Consider the following 16,361-nt stretch of genomic DNA (forward strand, 5'->3'; position numbering starts at 1 on the left):
CCCTGGCATTGGTCTTTTGGGGTTCATTTTGTTTGGGACTCTGTGAACTTCTTGGATTTGTGTGAGTTTTTTCTTTCCTATATCACGGAAGTTTTCTGTCATTATTTTTTCAAACAGGTTTTCTATTCCTTGCTTAGTTTCCTCTCCTTCTGGCACCCCTATTATGTGGATGTTGTTTCGTTTCGTGTTGTCCCAAAGTTCTCTTAGGCTCTTCTCCTGCTTTTAAATTTTTTTTCTAGAAGCTGCTCTGCTTGGGTGTTTTTTCCTAACTTGTCTTCTAGGTCACTGATGCAGTCCTCTGCTTCTTCTAGTCTACTGTTGATGCTTTCTATTGAGTTCTTTATAGCAGTGATGTTATTTTTCATTTCCTCTTGGTTCTTCTTCATTTCCTCTTGTTTCTTACACATATTGTTGAATTTGTCTTCCATTCTTTTCATCCACCTTATGACCATTTCTCTGAATTCTTTCTCTGACAGGTTGCTTGCCTCCATTTCGTTTACTTCCTTTTCTGGTGATGCCTGTTTATCTTTCATATGCGGGTTGTTTCTTTGTCTCCCCATGATCTCTCTTCTCCAGGTGTTTGGTTATGTAGTTCTCCCTCTGCTGCATTGATTTAAAGGCACAAAATACAACACAACAAGGCACAACACACAAGGCACTGAACACAAATGTATTCATGATACTAATAACCCCAAATAAAGGTGACTGCCAGATCAAAGAGAATTAGGGGATAAAGAAGAAAGAAGTGAAAAAGAAAAAAGAGAAAAAGAAAAAAAGTAGTGCAAAAATGAAATTGGGAAAAGGAAAATAAAAGTAAGAGAGAAAAGAAAGAGAATGAAATAGAAGAGGGGAAGAAACTATTTATATGGGGAGAAAACTCCAATAGAACAGCCACTAATCCCAACAAATTACAGCAACAGATCCCTGGAGATGAATGCAAACTACAAACAACAACTAATATCAAGTGAGGAGAGGGAAAACAGAAGCAAAAAAATAACCAGAAAAAAAAAACCAACAGAAAAATAAAAAAAAAAGCAAAACAATCTCACAAACTAGCATAAAAAACCCCCAATATACTCATATGGCATAACGGTGACTCACCCCCATGTGGAGGTGACCAGGCCCGGGGTTTATACGGGTGCACCTTAGCTATGACGAATCTAAGCTCCCAAGGGACGCAGCCAGGCGGGCATCTGCATGAGGATCCGTGAAAACAGGTCACCCCTTCCCTTGTCTGTCTCTCGCCACCGATCATCATGAGGTCGGGACAAAGTTTGTTTGTGTGGGACTAGCCAATTACTACAGAGAAGGGAGACTGGATACAGCTCCAGCCTGGGCTGGTCTATTAAGAAAATGTAAATCATTACTGGTCTGTGTGAAGTAAGAGCTACTTTGATTTATTCTGCTTTCTATTGATACGCTTGGCTGAACGTTTGGGCTGGCCCCTTAGCAGTCTGCAAATAGTCTCTCGGCAGCTGCGAGAATTATTTTTCTCAGAGTCTTTTGCTCACTGTTAAGGAGAATTAGCCCACTTAGTTAATAAAGATTTCTGTATATCAGCTGCTCTTACCTAGGTTGTAATTTACTGTATTAAACTGAAGTTCTAGGGTAGATTTAAAGATTATAATGTTAATGCTTTTGATTTACAGCAATTCTGTGAATGGGAGTGGCCCACTTTCCAGGAGGGGTGGCAGGATGCAGGGTCTTTTGATCTGACCACTGCCTGCCGGGTCCATTATGTCATACACGGCCGCCCAGGGCATCCTAATCAAATTCCTTATATTCAGATTTGGGTTGACATATTGTCCAAGAAATCCCGGTAAATGAGGGCTTGCCTCCCGAGGAAAAATTGGGACAGAGACAGAATTCTTTTGACCGGGCCCCAGAAGGGAAAGGTTCCCCCGGTCCTTCAGGGAGAGAGGGGGAGAACCTGCAGGACCTTGCGACATCCGCCAGTCCTGCAGTTCCTATGTTGCCACTACGGCAGGCCGGCCCTCTAGATTTGGGGCTAGACAGGCAGCCCTCTGGGGAAGCAAGGCAGATCGAGACCCTATTTCCCAGCTCCAGACCAGATTGGGGAGTGAATGAACAAAGAAGGGGGGCTGGATGCCTGAGCTGCCAGCAGTGGCCCTGAAAAAAGAAGCAGCAGCAGCAGCGAAAAAATAGAGAACAGCAGAAATTTACCTGACACTAGAGCTACCTCGCTGCTGCTGCCCAGTGAGAAATGAGTGTTTTACAACAAGCAGTACAAGACTTGGGCCTTTGGCTTGCAGGCTACAGCAGTTAAGCCAGAAGCCAGTGACTGGTACTAGCCTTCCTACAGCCCCAGGAATAGAGCAGTAAGCCTGGGATTTATGAAAGCTGCAGATAGAGCTAGTAAAAGCTCCCTGCTTGCAAGTGTACTGAGAGGGTTTGGTGCCCGTTGCTGCTGGAGGAGGAGGGGCTGATGTCCCTTTCCAGTACACTCCCTTCAAAGAGGCCTGGTCACTGTTCTGCCATAAAGGGGACTGGTGGGAAGACAAGGAAAGCAGGGCCCTGTAACTAATAAACAGAGTTAAGAAAAGGGCACTCTCCCTGGACCTTGAAGCCATCAGGACTTTGAAATTCTCCAAGAGAGGAGAAGTCTGACTCAGAGACTAGCCGAAACCTCATTGGGTTAGGAAGACTGGAGGCTGCATATTGAACTTATAGACTGCAATTTGCTAGGCAGAGGTCCAAGCCCAGTTGTATAGGGATTAAGCTACCTATGTACAGCAAAATAACTTTCTCCTGTGCCAGAATACATTTTAAGGAAATTGGACAAACTGTATTTGTGGCTAGAAAGAACTGGCCTATGTGTAAACTGTCCTGGAAAAAGGCTATGTGGAATGAACCCAAAAAGTATAGGGTGTCTAGCTGCCGAGAGGGCAGTTGCCCAGGTGGGCAAAGAAGAATACCCATTAAATTTTGGTCTCTATTGAGAGACAGTTGACAGTTAGCAACCTGTATACTGTCTTACAGGCCTGTGTGACCATGCCCATGTCAGGGATGGCACAAAACCTCAACTGTAGGAAACTGGGGAAGGCCTGTCTAGAACAGAGGGGGTTAATAAAGTGGTGAATACTGGCCCTCTGTTACAGGAATTACAGACCCTGTGAGGTCCTGTGACATATAAGTCCCTGTAGGGAAATAAAGCTTCTTTAGTCCATTCTGAAAGAACAAATAAAAGACAGACTGAAGGCTGTGTTTCCCTCCAGGCAACCCAACTGGAACCCCTATAGTGACAGGGGAGAGGAGGCTCTCGATCGGTATCGCCAGACTCTATTAGGGGGCATCCAAGCTGCTGCTTGGAGACCCACAAACCTCTCTAAGGTGACAGAGACAGTCCAGGGGCCTAACCCTGATGCCCTGGAAAGTCGGAGGGCTGTCAATGTTGCATTTGTTTCCCAGTCGGCCCCAAATATTAGGAAAAAATGACAAAAGTTAGAAGGCTTTGAGGGGAAATCAATCTCTAAGTTGGTTGAGGTGGCCCAGAAGGTTTTTGACAATCAGGAGGACCCAACAGCAGGTTTAAACACCTGGATGGCCAAGGTCCTCCTGGCCCTAAATGAGGAAAATGGCCCAAGGGGCCGGAGAGACAACAAGGGCAAAGAAAAGCCTCGCGGAAGAAAAGGAGTCCAACCCAGGCTTGGGAAGAATCAATGTGCGTTTTGCAGAAAGGAAGGACATTGGAAAAGGGAGTGCCCTGAACATGCGGGGGAACCGACTCCCTCCCATGCTGGTGGAGGAGGTGGATTGGGACTCAGCTGGCCCCCAGGAGCCCAGAATGACCCTTACAGTGGGGGGCCAAAAGGTGGACTTCCTTGTGGAACTCATAGCACTCACTCAGGCCCTCTGGTAGGGAAAGGGAAAAAGAGTAAACATTTCAGCTTCCTGAAAACAGCTGCCTTGAACCCTGCCACACTCCTCCCTGTCGAGAAGGCAGAGGCCTCTTTGCCTGACTGCGTGGAGACACTGACTACCCTCACTTCCCTCCGTGAGGACCTTGTGGACCAGCCCTGCAGAATCCGGATGAGACTCTCTACATGGACTACGGGAGCAGCTTCGTAGAGGAAGGTACCTGGTAACGGGGGGCACATGAGGAGGAGCCAGGGGAGATCTAAGAAGCCTTGGTAAGCGTCCCGGCACTGGCCCTGCCAGACCTACCCAGGGACTACAGGGATATATCTCCTCACACTGCCCTTACAGGAGGACACGGGAGCCACCTTAAAAAAGTCTCCTGACCTCAGGAGGAAAGGAAAAAGCTCCTGAGATACTTAACCACCTGGCAGCCATATAGGGGCCAAGGAATTGACTAAAAGACCAGTAGGGCCCCTAGAAGTTCTCGTAGCCCTGCCAGCACGAAGGCTCTCAGAGAAGCCTACTTATCTGCCAGAGAAGCAGAGGTTAGCTGAGAAACTAAGAGCCCAGGAAGGAGAGGCTGGATGGCTAATTCTGCCAGATGGGAGGTCTATAATGCCAGAAGCCTTGGGGTGGACCATCGCTTTCCAGACCCACCAGAGCACCCACCTCAGGGGAATGAAGCTATCAGAACTACTGGGAAGAGAATTTTACATCCCAGGGCTCCAGAAAATATCTCAAGAGTTGGCTAGAAGGTGCCAAGTGTGTGCCCGGGTGAATCAAGGGCCCCCTGTTGTGGCTGCACCGGGACAGCGATTCCGAGGTCAGAACCCCGGAGAACCCTGGGAAGTGGACTTCACTGAGATACCAGGACGACAAGGAGGGTATAAATACTTGCTGATTTTCATTAATACCTTCTTTGGCTGGCCTGAGGCATACCCAACCAAGGCAGAGACAGCACAGGTAGTAGTTAGAAAACTCCTCACTGAAATTGTCCCCCGGTTTAGCCTGCCACTATACATGGGGTCTGACGATGGCCTGGCGTTTATCGCCAATGTTACAATCCATAGTTAAGGCCCTAAGAGTTACTTGAAAAATTGCATTGTGTTTGTAGACCACAGAGTTCTGGACAGGTAGAGAGGATAAATTGAATCTTAAAGGAAACATTAACTAAGTTAAAATTAGGGTAAGTCTCCTTCCTTTTGCCCTCCTCAGAACTAGGTGCACCCCGTATATAAAAGGACTCACCCCTTTTTGAGATAATGTTTGGGCAACCGCTCCCATTGGTGCCCAGGTTGGGGGAGGAGGAAGTCGCTCGTCTCTCTACCCGAAATTTGCTTAAGTCCTTACAGGCTTTGCAGAGCAGTGCCACGTCAGCACAACGGGTGGTAAGAGCTGTACGGGAGGAAGACGCACCAAGAACCAGTCCAAAGCAGCCCACCTTCTCTCCGGGTGACCTCGTCTGGCTGAAGTGCCATGACCCTAGCAGCCTGGAACCTAGATGGGATGGACCCTACCAGGTGGTGCTGAGCACTCCAACCACCATCAAAGTCGCAGGAAAGAGGCACTAGAAATTGTAACCCCGTCCTCCTCATGCCTCTCACCTGGTGAACTGACCAATGGGAAGGAGAAAGACATGGGAACTAAGACTCTATGTCAGTGGCCAAGACCCTGGCCAATTCTTCACCATCAAATGCCAGACTCTTCCCCGGCGGCTTGACCCCTACATTGCCAAATGCCTCCTCAATTTCATATCGTAGAGGAGGGCACTGAATCAAAGATTTGATTCGGGCATAAGACCAGTAGGGAATGTGCTAGGGTGAGGGACTGCAGCATGGAAGGGTTACAGAATGTTACAGAATGTGCTAAGGGGAGGAAATAAGACATGAGAAATTGAATGTGCTCAGAGGGAGGGGGATGCATGAGGAAGAATTGTGTTGCCAGGATATGAAGAAGGATTGTGTATGTGCTGGGAGGAGGGACTGACATATGGAGGGGGGTTGCAGGGTTAGGAACCATGGAAGAAAAATTGCTAGATTGTCTTAGACCAGTCAGGTGTGACTCTGTTTACGCCCCCCCCCCCTTTTGTGCTTATGAACTTTCTGTGAATTTCTAAGGTAACACTGTTTTGCTATAAAAATCATAGTGCACACTTGCTCTTTGCCACATACCGCGAGGCTTCCCAGAGGGGGAAGGTATGGGCTGTGGTCAGCTGGCCAGCTTAATAAAAGGCTTTCAAATTTAAATTCTGAGTGGGTGGTCTATCTCGTTGAGCCAACCCATAACAGTAATTAGATATATAAGTAGGGTGAAATTTTAACAGGGGGTAAAAATAAGGAATAGGGAAAATCTAAAGCAGGGATAGGGTAAGAGAAACAGGATAACAAAAAGGGAAAAATGAGGAAGAGATTTTTGGCAGAAAGGTAAAGTTGAGGTAGAGTAAAAGGATGCTAAAGGAAAGATGAAAATAGAATGTAGAACACTAATCCCAAAATATTCACCTTAACAAGGCATGACCCAAAGGGAACAAAGCATGAGTGTACTCACAGCACCGATAACCCCAATATAAGCAACCACCGGAGAAAAGATAATTAGGGGAGAGAAAAGAGAGCACAAATGATATCCAAGAGAAAGAAAAAAAAATAGGAGAGAAAAGAAAAAGGAGAATATATATTTATGGAGAAAAAACCACAGAGCCAATAGATAAACCAAACAAATACAAACACCAAACACTTAGTAAAGAGGGTGGGGGCAGAATCTGTAGAGGCTGAACTGATATACAGGAAATAAGGTTAAGAATTGGATAAATATGGGGAGGACCTCAATTCAGTATAGAGGAAGTAAGAAAGGGATGAGTGGATAAGAAGAGAAAGAAGGGGAACAAAATAATATATTTACAAAAAAATTGATTTAAAAATGGTATAAAAGTAGAAAATAGCAAGTAAAAATAAAATTGAATGATGAAAAAATAATGTGAAAAGAAGTAGAAAATAAAGCAACAAACAAAAAAGGAAAACAAAAAAAAGCAAAAAAAGAGCAACAAACAAAAAAAAATGGAAAACAAAGAAAAAAGCAAAAAAAAAAAAGCTAACAAAATAATAATATAAAAATAAAAATGGAAAATTGAAATGTCAATCCTTTGGCTGACTTAAGATCCCAGTTTTCTGGAATGTCTGTGATTTTTTTTTTCTGTTTCTGGGACTGAAGGCCAGACCTTGTTAACTCTCAGGGACTAATCAGATTATTTTAATCCTTTGTACCATTCAGGGTGGAATCTGGGTGTGGCTGTATTCCTTGCCTGGGGGCTGGAGGTAGGGGTTATAACTTTACATGAAAATGGCTGCCCATGTCCTGGGCTCAGGCGTGACTCAGCACTCAACTTGCTGCCACCTCTCCTTGACCCCCTTCTCTCTCCAGCCTCTCCCCAGATTCCACTTGTCTGCACCTTCTCCCGCTCCTCAGCACAGGTGAATGTATCCGAAATGTTCTATGAACAGGTTTCAGTGAAAACAAACAAACAAATGCCAGCCCAGAAATGGGGAAGACTGAGTCTCTGGGAGCTCCTCTCTTACCGGCACTGCATGGTATGGTCAGCGCTTCAGGCTGCCCCCTCTGGGCTCAGTCTTTTGTAATTATGGTACCGAGATCTCAAATCCCTCGGCACTCCTTTACCCCCGTCAGAGGCTGTGCCTGTCCCAAGGGATTCAGCTGGGTGCCCCTCGGTTTCCCTCTGACCCTCTGGGCTCAGAGATCTGGCAAACTTTCCTGCCCAGAACCCTGGTTTTTACCTTTCCAGGGGAACTGCCCTTCCCGGCTACAAACTGTCTCACCAGCTGAGTCTGCTTCGCCAATTCAGGGTAGATATTATTCGTTTCAGCTGCTCATTCTATTTGCTCTGGGACAAGCCTTGGGACACGTCTGCCTATTCTACCACCATCTTGTCTCTCTTCAACAAGTCATTTCTTGCATTCTCTTTTTCTCTTAGAATCTATTTTAGTAATCTTTTATGATTAGGGCAGAGTTGGACTACTGTAGCCTATCCTTACTTGATATGTAGAACTTAGGTGCTATTGATATTCTCCTTATCTTTAATTTATGAATCCAAGATCTTGGACATTGGACTGTAAAAATTTCCTGGGTACCAACATGGTGCATGTATCCCGATAAAAATAGGTTTTTCAAAAGTTGGTTGGTTAAAGGCCTTTGACAGAAGAGTGTGACCACTGAGTATCAAAATGATACTAGTGGCTCATAAGGGTAATGAATAAGGAGTTGAGGAACTGAGAAGAGGTTATAAATTCAGTTGTAATATGGATGGTGATTTCTTTCATCTGAGTAAGTGGTTCTCAGACTTTAGCATGTATCAACATCTTCCAGCACAGGAGCTGGGCCTCACGCCAGAGTGTCTGGTTCAATAGGTCAGGTGTGAGTCATCTGAATCTTCTCTCTCTAAAAGATCATTTATTTTCTTTGTTCTTTGGACTTACTTATCTGTGGTCTGCCTTTGGACCATATATGAAGAATTGCCCTTGTTGTTCCTGAATAAACCCATTTTGCTGGCTGTTTGTTTAAGGTCAACATTTAAAGTCTTCCTCCCCTTTTTCTAAGAGATGCCTATCCCCAATCCAAGATCAAATTTATAGTCACCTATGTTTTCTTCTAGTTTTTATTAATTCTGTTTTTAACACTTCAGTTGTAGATGAAGTCAAGTTCTGTTTATGTATTCTGGGAGGTGATGATTAAAACAGTATATTATTTCCCAAAATGGCAATTTTGTAAACACTTTTTAAAATATTTGCTTTAAACTGTGTTTTTATTCTATATTGTATGTTATATATATATATATATATATATATATATATATTCCAATACTATTTATATTGTCTTACTGTGCTAGCTCATTTATTCTGCAAATATTTACTACATTCCAGGCACTGTGGAGATATCAGGATGAATAAAACAGTTATGCACAAAACACTTGTGGGCTCTGCCTGCATGGAATTTACCATCTCAATAGTCCCTTTCATTGTTCACATGTCTAGTACAAATACCACACTGGTTTTAATTGTAGCTACAGAACACATTTTAATTTTTCATAAAGGAAGTTTCTTTTTATTGCTATTATTTTAAAAAATCTTAGTAATTCTTGCTGATTTGTTCTTCTAAATATAACTTACTATCACTTTGTAAAGTTTCAAAATGGGGGAAAATCTTTTGTAATTGACTGGAATTGTCTTACAGTATATATTTATTTTGGAAACACTGATATCTTTTTCTTCCCCAAAACATTGTTGTTCTCCACTTATTAGAGTCTTCTTTATATTTTCCTTATTAAAAGATAACATGGAAGTCCTAAAATATGTCTAACTTATTTTATAATATATATTTTATCAATGACACAGATTCCAATAAGTTTCAGGTCTGGGTCCCTGGGTAAGAGATGAAGATGGAGATTGTCAAATGGAGAAAAAAAACACACAAAGAAAAGATTGCCCTCTAGAGCAAGGACAATCAGCAAATTCTTATATCATCAAGATAATCACATAAGTTAATGTATAGTCCTCTATGTCTAAATCAGTATCAAATATATCAAATACACACACACACAGAGTAGGTCCTCAAATCTATAATAATAAAAGCATAATATGCTAATTAGACCAGCTATCCTTCTGGACGACCTTCCGGACGAAGCTGGGGCTGCGAGGGAAGCCCGGGTCCCAGGTGCCAGAGGGAAGCTGGTGCCTGCAGCAGGGGGAAGGAAGGACTACTCTTGTACGAATTTTGTGCAACGGGCCTCTAGTTTTAATATAATGCTGATAAAATGACATAGAAACTTAAGTCTTGTTTATGTCAGTTAGCCTATGCTCATCTCCTTTTATTACATGTCATTTTGCTTAAAGTTGCAGAACTTATGGATAATGTTAAGTGAGTATTTACTGTACATATATATACAATTTCTCCTGCAGAATACATTTCCATATAAATTTTAAGCAGTGGGAACACTGGCCCCTGAGCAATATTCTTGGGATCATAACAACAATTGGCTTTTGCTGTGCAGATTTGCAAACATACATTGTTTGAGACTTGTATACTGACAACTTAAATGGACAATATATCCACAATCTGCATGCCAAGTGGACATGTTGATAATGTATGACTGGCCTTTCTTGTCAAAAATTATTTACTCTTACGTATAGGTACCTCTTTCCTTAACAGGATTACAAAACCCAGAATCTGCCACTTGTTTTATTTGTGAAAGAATCTATCAAGTACTATCAAATGAGATATTATATATGATACCTGTACTTTATTTAACTGTTTCCTGCCAAACTTCTCTCAATTTGTAATTTGTTATAACATGTTTCTTCAGCAAATTTGCTGTGTGTCTTCTAATAATATTTTCTGACATAGACATGCATTTTGATTTGGTATAATATTGTCTTCTGTGTCAACTGTTTCAACTATTCCTACTCTTTCAGGAATAACTATCTCCCCTATGGCATGTGACTTTTTAATAATTAGTGGAAAGCCTCCAAAGAAGGATCTAAAAATTTTCCATTATGTTTAATAAAATTTTATCAAGGACTAGAATGACTGAAACATTTAAAAATTTTCTTCAACATGTTATGAATGTGTCATTTAAAAATTTAAGATATAGCTAATAATAATTACTCATATAATACTTTGCTATTATTTTAATATACATTTTGCACTTAGGGAGAGTTTCAACATTAATGAAAATGAACCCATATTTCAAATAATCTTTGTAATTATTTCAACTTTTTTGCTGACTTTTTGTGATATCTGATTAGGTTATATAATTTTATACCATAACTTGAGGCCCAGCGCACAAAATTCATGCACAGGAGGAGGGAGGTCCCTCAGCCCAGCCTGCACCCTCGCCAATCCGGGACTGTTGGCTCCTAACCACTTAGCTGCCTGCCTGCCTGATCACCCCTAACCACTCTACCTGCTGGCCCGATCACCCCTATCTGGTCCCCTGCTGGCTGGTCGCCCTCTAACTGCCCCCCTGCTGTCCTGGTCACCCCATAATTGTCCCCCTGCCAGCCTGATCGCCCCTAACTGCTTCTGCCTTGGCCCCCACCACTGTGGCTTTGTCTGGAAGGAAGTTGGATGTCTGAAAGATGTCTGGTTTACCCAGTCTAATTAGCCCCTTTATTAGTATAGTTTACCCCTTTATTAGTATAGATGAGATTGTAAATAATAGAGGAGCAGAATTTAGAATGTAGTAACAAATTTAAGAACAGAATTTAGGAGCACTATTATTGTTTTCAGGGTTCATGCTACTGATTCAAGGACCCCCCTTCTCCCCTCCTACCCATTTGAATGGTAGCTTAATTAACATTTCAAATTTTTCCTTCACATAAGCTATATACTTATAGTCAATTGATATAGTAGGTCGATTGAATTAGAATGGCAATGGTTTCAGATTCCCTGAGGAAAACCTTGGGAAATCTGGTGCCCACCTCTAGCAGTTAACCTGTTCCAATGATAGGAAGCCCTGACTACTAAGGCAAAGCTGTTTCTGTCCAGTCCACCCTTGCCTTGATGAGTGGAAAGGGCTATCTTAGTCACCCTTGGAGCTTTCCCCCCAAAAACCATTGGTGGATTTCTTGATTTTTATTGTCAATATTTGATCTTCAGTATTGTGGTGGCTTCCATGATTTTAGCAAAGGTTTTCAGAAAAAAAAATGGGTAAATTATTTATGTTCATTACTGACATTGTACAGTTTAAGCCTTCATTTTTTATTGATGGACAAGGATAAGCACTGCCTCAAATTCTGTAAGTTTCTGATTAAAAATGATACTACTGTATTGATGAGATTTTTACATGAATTATCAAGTTCACCTGATAACAAGGTGCCATTACAAATTTTTTTCTGAGCTCCTTCTTGAGGCTAATATATCTATTGTGCAGTTAACTAGATTTCTGGGACAATTTTACATTTTATGTATATTAACTTCCTCTAACTTTATAACAGTGCTATGGATTATTCTTATTCTTCCTTTACAAATGAGGAACTTGAAGCCTGTATTAGTTTTCTATTGCTGAATAAAAAATTGCCACATACTTATTGACTAAAACACCATGCACATTTACCATTTCACATTTATATGGTCAGGAGTCTGGACATGGCTTAGCTGGGTCTTATTCTCGGGGTTTCACAAGGTTGGAATCAAGACATTGTTGGGTCTGAAGTCCTGTCTGAAACTTGGGGTGTTCTTCCAAGCTCACAGTGGATGTTATAATATTCATTTTCTCAGAACTGTAAAACTCATCTTGGCTTGCTTCTTCTTCCAGGCTAACAGGAATTTCTCTTTTTATTAATATTAACTGATTAGGAATTTTAATTACATCTTCAAACTTTCTAGACTTTTTCCATAATTTATTTGTCAAAAGTAAATCCACAAGGTCTATTGGTTAGGAGCAATCACTCAAGGGGAGGGGATTATAGAAGCATGTGACTCCGAGATCATATTAGGGTGTGTCTTCCACAAAGCCTAAAGAAGTTAATTAACCTACCCACACTGGAGTCAGGATTTTAATCCAACGTGTTTGTCTCTGGAGTTTAAGTGCTTTGTTGCTTACTTTCTTAAGGTCTTCCATTTTCATGCAATGCAGCCTGAGAAAGGAATGATATAAAATGGTTGCAGACATTCATTTTGCATGTTTGTGCTCTCTATTCACTTAGTTGTTATAGACTCTCTTTATATAATAAACAGACAGTGACATACTTCTTTGGGAGGAATTAGAAGTGATAAATTTACTTCAATCAATAACACATCTTTGAAAACCCCTAATTTTGTGATATTGAAACAGAAAGGGCAGATATACAATTTAAGCACCCACTCCTTTATAAGGCTATTGATTACATGTATAAATTTAAATCTTTGATCAATGAGTGAGTGAGTGATGATGAATAAACTGTTGATAATGCTACAAGGGCATTTAATTTTAGGTGAAAAAAGGAATGGGAGGATGTGAGAAACTAGTTAATCACCTGTATGTTTTTAAGTACTAAAAACTGTTGGCTATTTGATTCATTTATCATCACAGCCTTGTATTTTGCTTATTTTAAACATGAGATGAAAATCTTCACACTTAAATAATCTCAGGAAGTAACTCACCCAGTCTGACCTATGCCGAATGGCCACAATCATCCAATTTAAACAGTTTGTCAAAGTTCAGGATGTAGGAATCTTCAGTTTTCTAACAATAGCACTTGAGAATGGAATTGCATTGCCTGTTATGGCCCAAGATGCGCAGACACACACATCCTCAAATTTCAAAACATTCCTCTTGTCTCCAGAAGATGAGAAGATATTGCCTTGGATCCTCAGGAAACAGTGGGGGCAAATGCAACCACATCAACAGTCCATGATTGATACAAAGCAACTCCAGATTAACGCCCTCAGAAACCACCAGGGCACTTAACTCAGCACCTCAGAAGATTAAAGCACTGTTGTTGAGCCATAGAGTTCTCTGGGCATAACATATTTTGGTCTTGTTATTATTCTTCCTTCCTGTAATCTTGTGTTTCTGAGACATCTTTCCTCCTCATGTACTGGTTCAATCGTAAGATCAGACTCCTCATATTGCTCTGTTTTACTGATTAGCCTACTGTTTCCATTGCCACCTGAAAGTACATCTTACCCCCACCTCCATGGCCTTTGCCTCCTATTCTTCTACTAGAGGCCTGTTGCATAAAAAGATTCATACAATAGGCTTTCCCTTCCCCTGGCTGCCAGCACCGGTTTTCCTCCAGCACCCAGGACCCAGGCCTTCGCTCCGGCCAGAGCCGCCTTCAAGCCTTCACTGCCCCGCCCGGCCGCTCCGGGCCAGGTCGCACATGGGACGCCCGGGCGGGCCGGCGGATCGCTGCTGCACTGCCTGGCCACCCCGGGTAGGGTCGCACACAGGATGCCCACCTCCCCAGGTCTCAGATAGCAGGCCTGGATGGTGGCAGGGCAGGTGGGATGGTGCTGTCCCGCCCTACCGCCCCAGGTGGCAAATAGCAGGCCCGGATGGCAGTGGGGCAGGGGGGATGGCACTGTCCCACCCTGCCTGCACTATGCAAATTAGCTGCCATTTTTGTTGGTGGTTAATTTGCATACCACGCTGATTAGCCAATAGGAGGCATAACGAAGGTACGGTCAATTACCATGTTTGTCTATTTTTGGATAGGATACTCATTTCCATTTTTAACTGTTTTCTTCTAATTCTATAATGTTATTAGAAGAGAAAATGGCAAGAAAGATATGGTATAAAATAGAGCCATATGGTAATCATCCTTATCACCTTCCATATTCATATAATACTTAGCACTTCATAACTTAACTAAAGAGACTAAAGTATTTCTATAAGGGGTTCTTAAGATACAGTTTACAAATGAAGAAATAGAAGTATAGGAAACAAAACACCTGATCGGGTACGAATAACTGGCTAGGAGCAGAAAATGGGTCCTTAGCCTGAGCACACAGCCTCAGGAAACTGGAGTTAACTGAAAATGCCTGCCACAGTCCCTGCCATGAAGGTGAGCTCTGTTCATTCCTTTCACCAGATAATTGACTTATTACTCAAGAGATTTAGAAATATTGGTCCAAAGACCCCCTGTGATCTCTTAGAAGCAGAGATTGAAGAATAAGACTATATTCATTTAGGCAACGATGGTGCCACAAAAATACCAATCAATTTCAACTTATGATCATGCTCAACTGAATCTTATCTGAGTTTAGGAATGCCACAGTCTCCTGCTGAAATGGTATGTTCTTGGATTCCTACCTTAAATACACCTTCTTCCTACTGAGATAGGCAGTCTACTACTCCCCTGTCCACACTGGCAGGAAGCCAAAAACTCATTAATCTAGCCAAATATCTTCTCTTCACCTTACAGCCAATTAACAATCAGAAAGAAGGACACTGCTGTCTGCAAGATTTACTATAGCAGACTTAAGTGTTCTTTTTACTCATGCATGCTGCTAGCAAGAAAAACAGATTTTTTTTGGTGAGCATTCCTCATTTAAATTCTGAAAAACACACTGCTGGATGGATATTTAACATGATAATGAGCTGTGCAATGCTATGAAGAAGCATGTAGTTCCACTGCACAGGCACCAAGGATTCCCCACCTCTACATAATTAGATGTCACACTTAGACATCATATTTCCACCTCAACTTCTTTAAAATCTTTCCAGCTTTTGTTCCTCAAACAACATTTCTCTTTCTCCCTTAAACGTTCTCTTCCTCTGCAAATGAGCTTTTTAAATAAACCTCTCACCCAATCCCTATTTCTGTGGTGAACTCTCTTGATTTTTATCTCAGGAATTCCTGAGAACCCAGGGTAGTTCAATGGCAGAGTTCTCCCTTGTTATAATGGAGACCTGGGTTATATTCCCCGCTAATTTACCAGGCTCTATATTGGTTTCTGATGATCTCTTTTGATGTCTATTCCTGGAGATCACAAGAACCCAGAGTGCCAGAAATACTACCATGTGTAAATATACATTTGTATCCCTCTCCAAGGCTAAGAATGTTGGAGTTATCTTTTCCTCTCCTTTTTATAGTTCTCATACCTACCCATGTGGGGAACTTACTATTTCTTTTCTTTTGGGTATAGCCATTGCATATTAATCTACACTAATAAAAGAGAAAGATGTAAATTGACCATACCTTTGCAACACCCACCAGCCAATCAGGAGTGAGTATGCAAATTAACCCCAAAGATGGTGGGTTACTTTGCATATGCAGGCACTGAGCAGCTGCGCCAAGCAGCCTGGGTTCTGGGAACAGTTGTCCTCAGGACCCAGGCCGCTCTGAGCTTGTAGGCCCATGCGTAAGCCCAGAGCAGCCAGGGTGGTGGGTCTGTGGGCAGAGTGCACACACCGAGTGGCTGGGGGGACAGCAAATAAACCAAGAGAGCGGGGAGCACCAGGAATGCTGGGAATCGTAGTTCTGGTTGCAGATGCATGTGGGATCTCTTAGACACTAGAACAAAGTGAGCCTGGAGCGAGTTACTGTTGCAGGTGTGCCCCGACCTGCAGGGCACGCTTCGTGGGTACACCGCACCAAATCCTGCAAAGGAATGAGAGGATAGGAGACGCGAAGAAATGGAGGCAAGACAAAGTTCTGATCAAGCCTCAGTTTTATTCTTTACAGCGAGTGGTATTTATGTTGTTTCTAGAGGAAGCGGGTGGGCAAAAGGAAGTCGTTAAGGATCTAACAGGCTTTGGAATGTCACAGCTTATCAGTGGAGATGTAGCTTGCTTTGTGCTTAGGGTGAGGGTATGTTATTTAACTCCAGGCTAAATCGCAAGGTTAACTTTTAACTCCAGGCCAAATCGGGAGTTGGCTTGGAGGAGCCAGAAACCTCTTGTTGTAAGCTGGAGATTTATATGTGATTTATAATGGCTCCCAACAATTCCTCCCTTACCATTTAGTTAAGGGTGGGCATTAACCGAC

The sequence above is a fragment of the Myotis yumanensis genome, unplaced genomic scaffold (genome assembly GCF_028538775.1).
Source record: "Myotis yumanensis isolate MYYU_CA2020_CCGP unplaced genomic scaffold, mMyoYum1.0.hap1 SCAF_3, whole genome shotgun sequence".
Classification (NCBI taxonomy): domain Eukaryota; kingdom Metazoa; phylum Chordata; class Mammalia; order Chiroptera; family Vespertilionidae; genus Myotis; species Myotis yumanensis.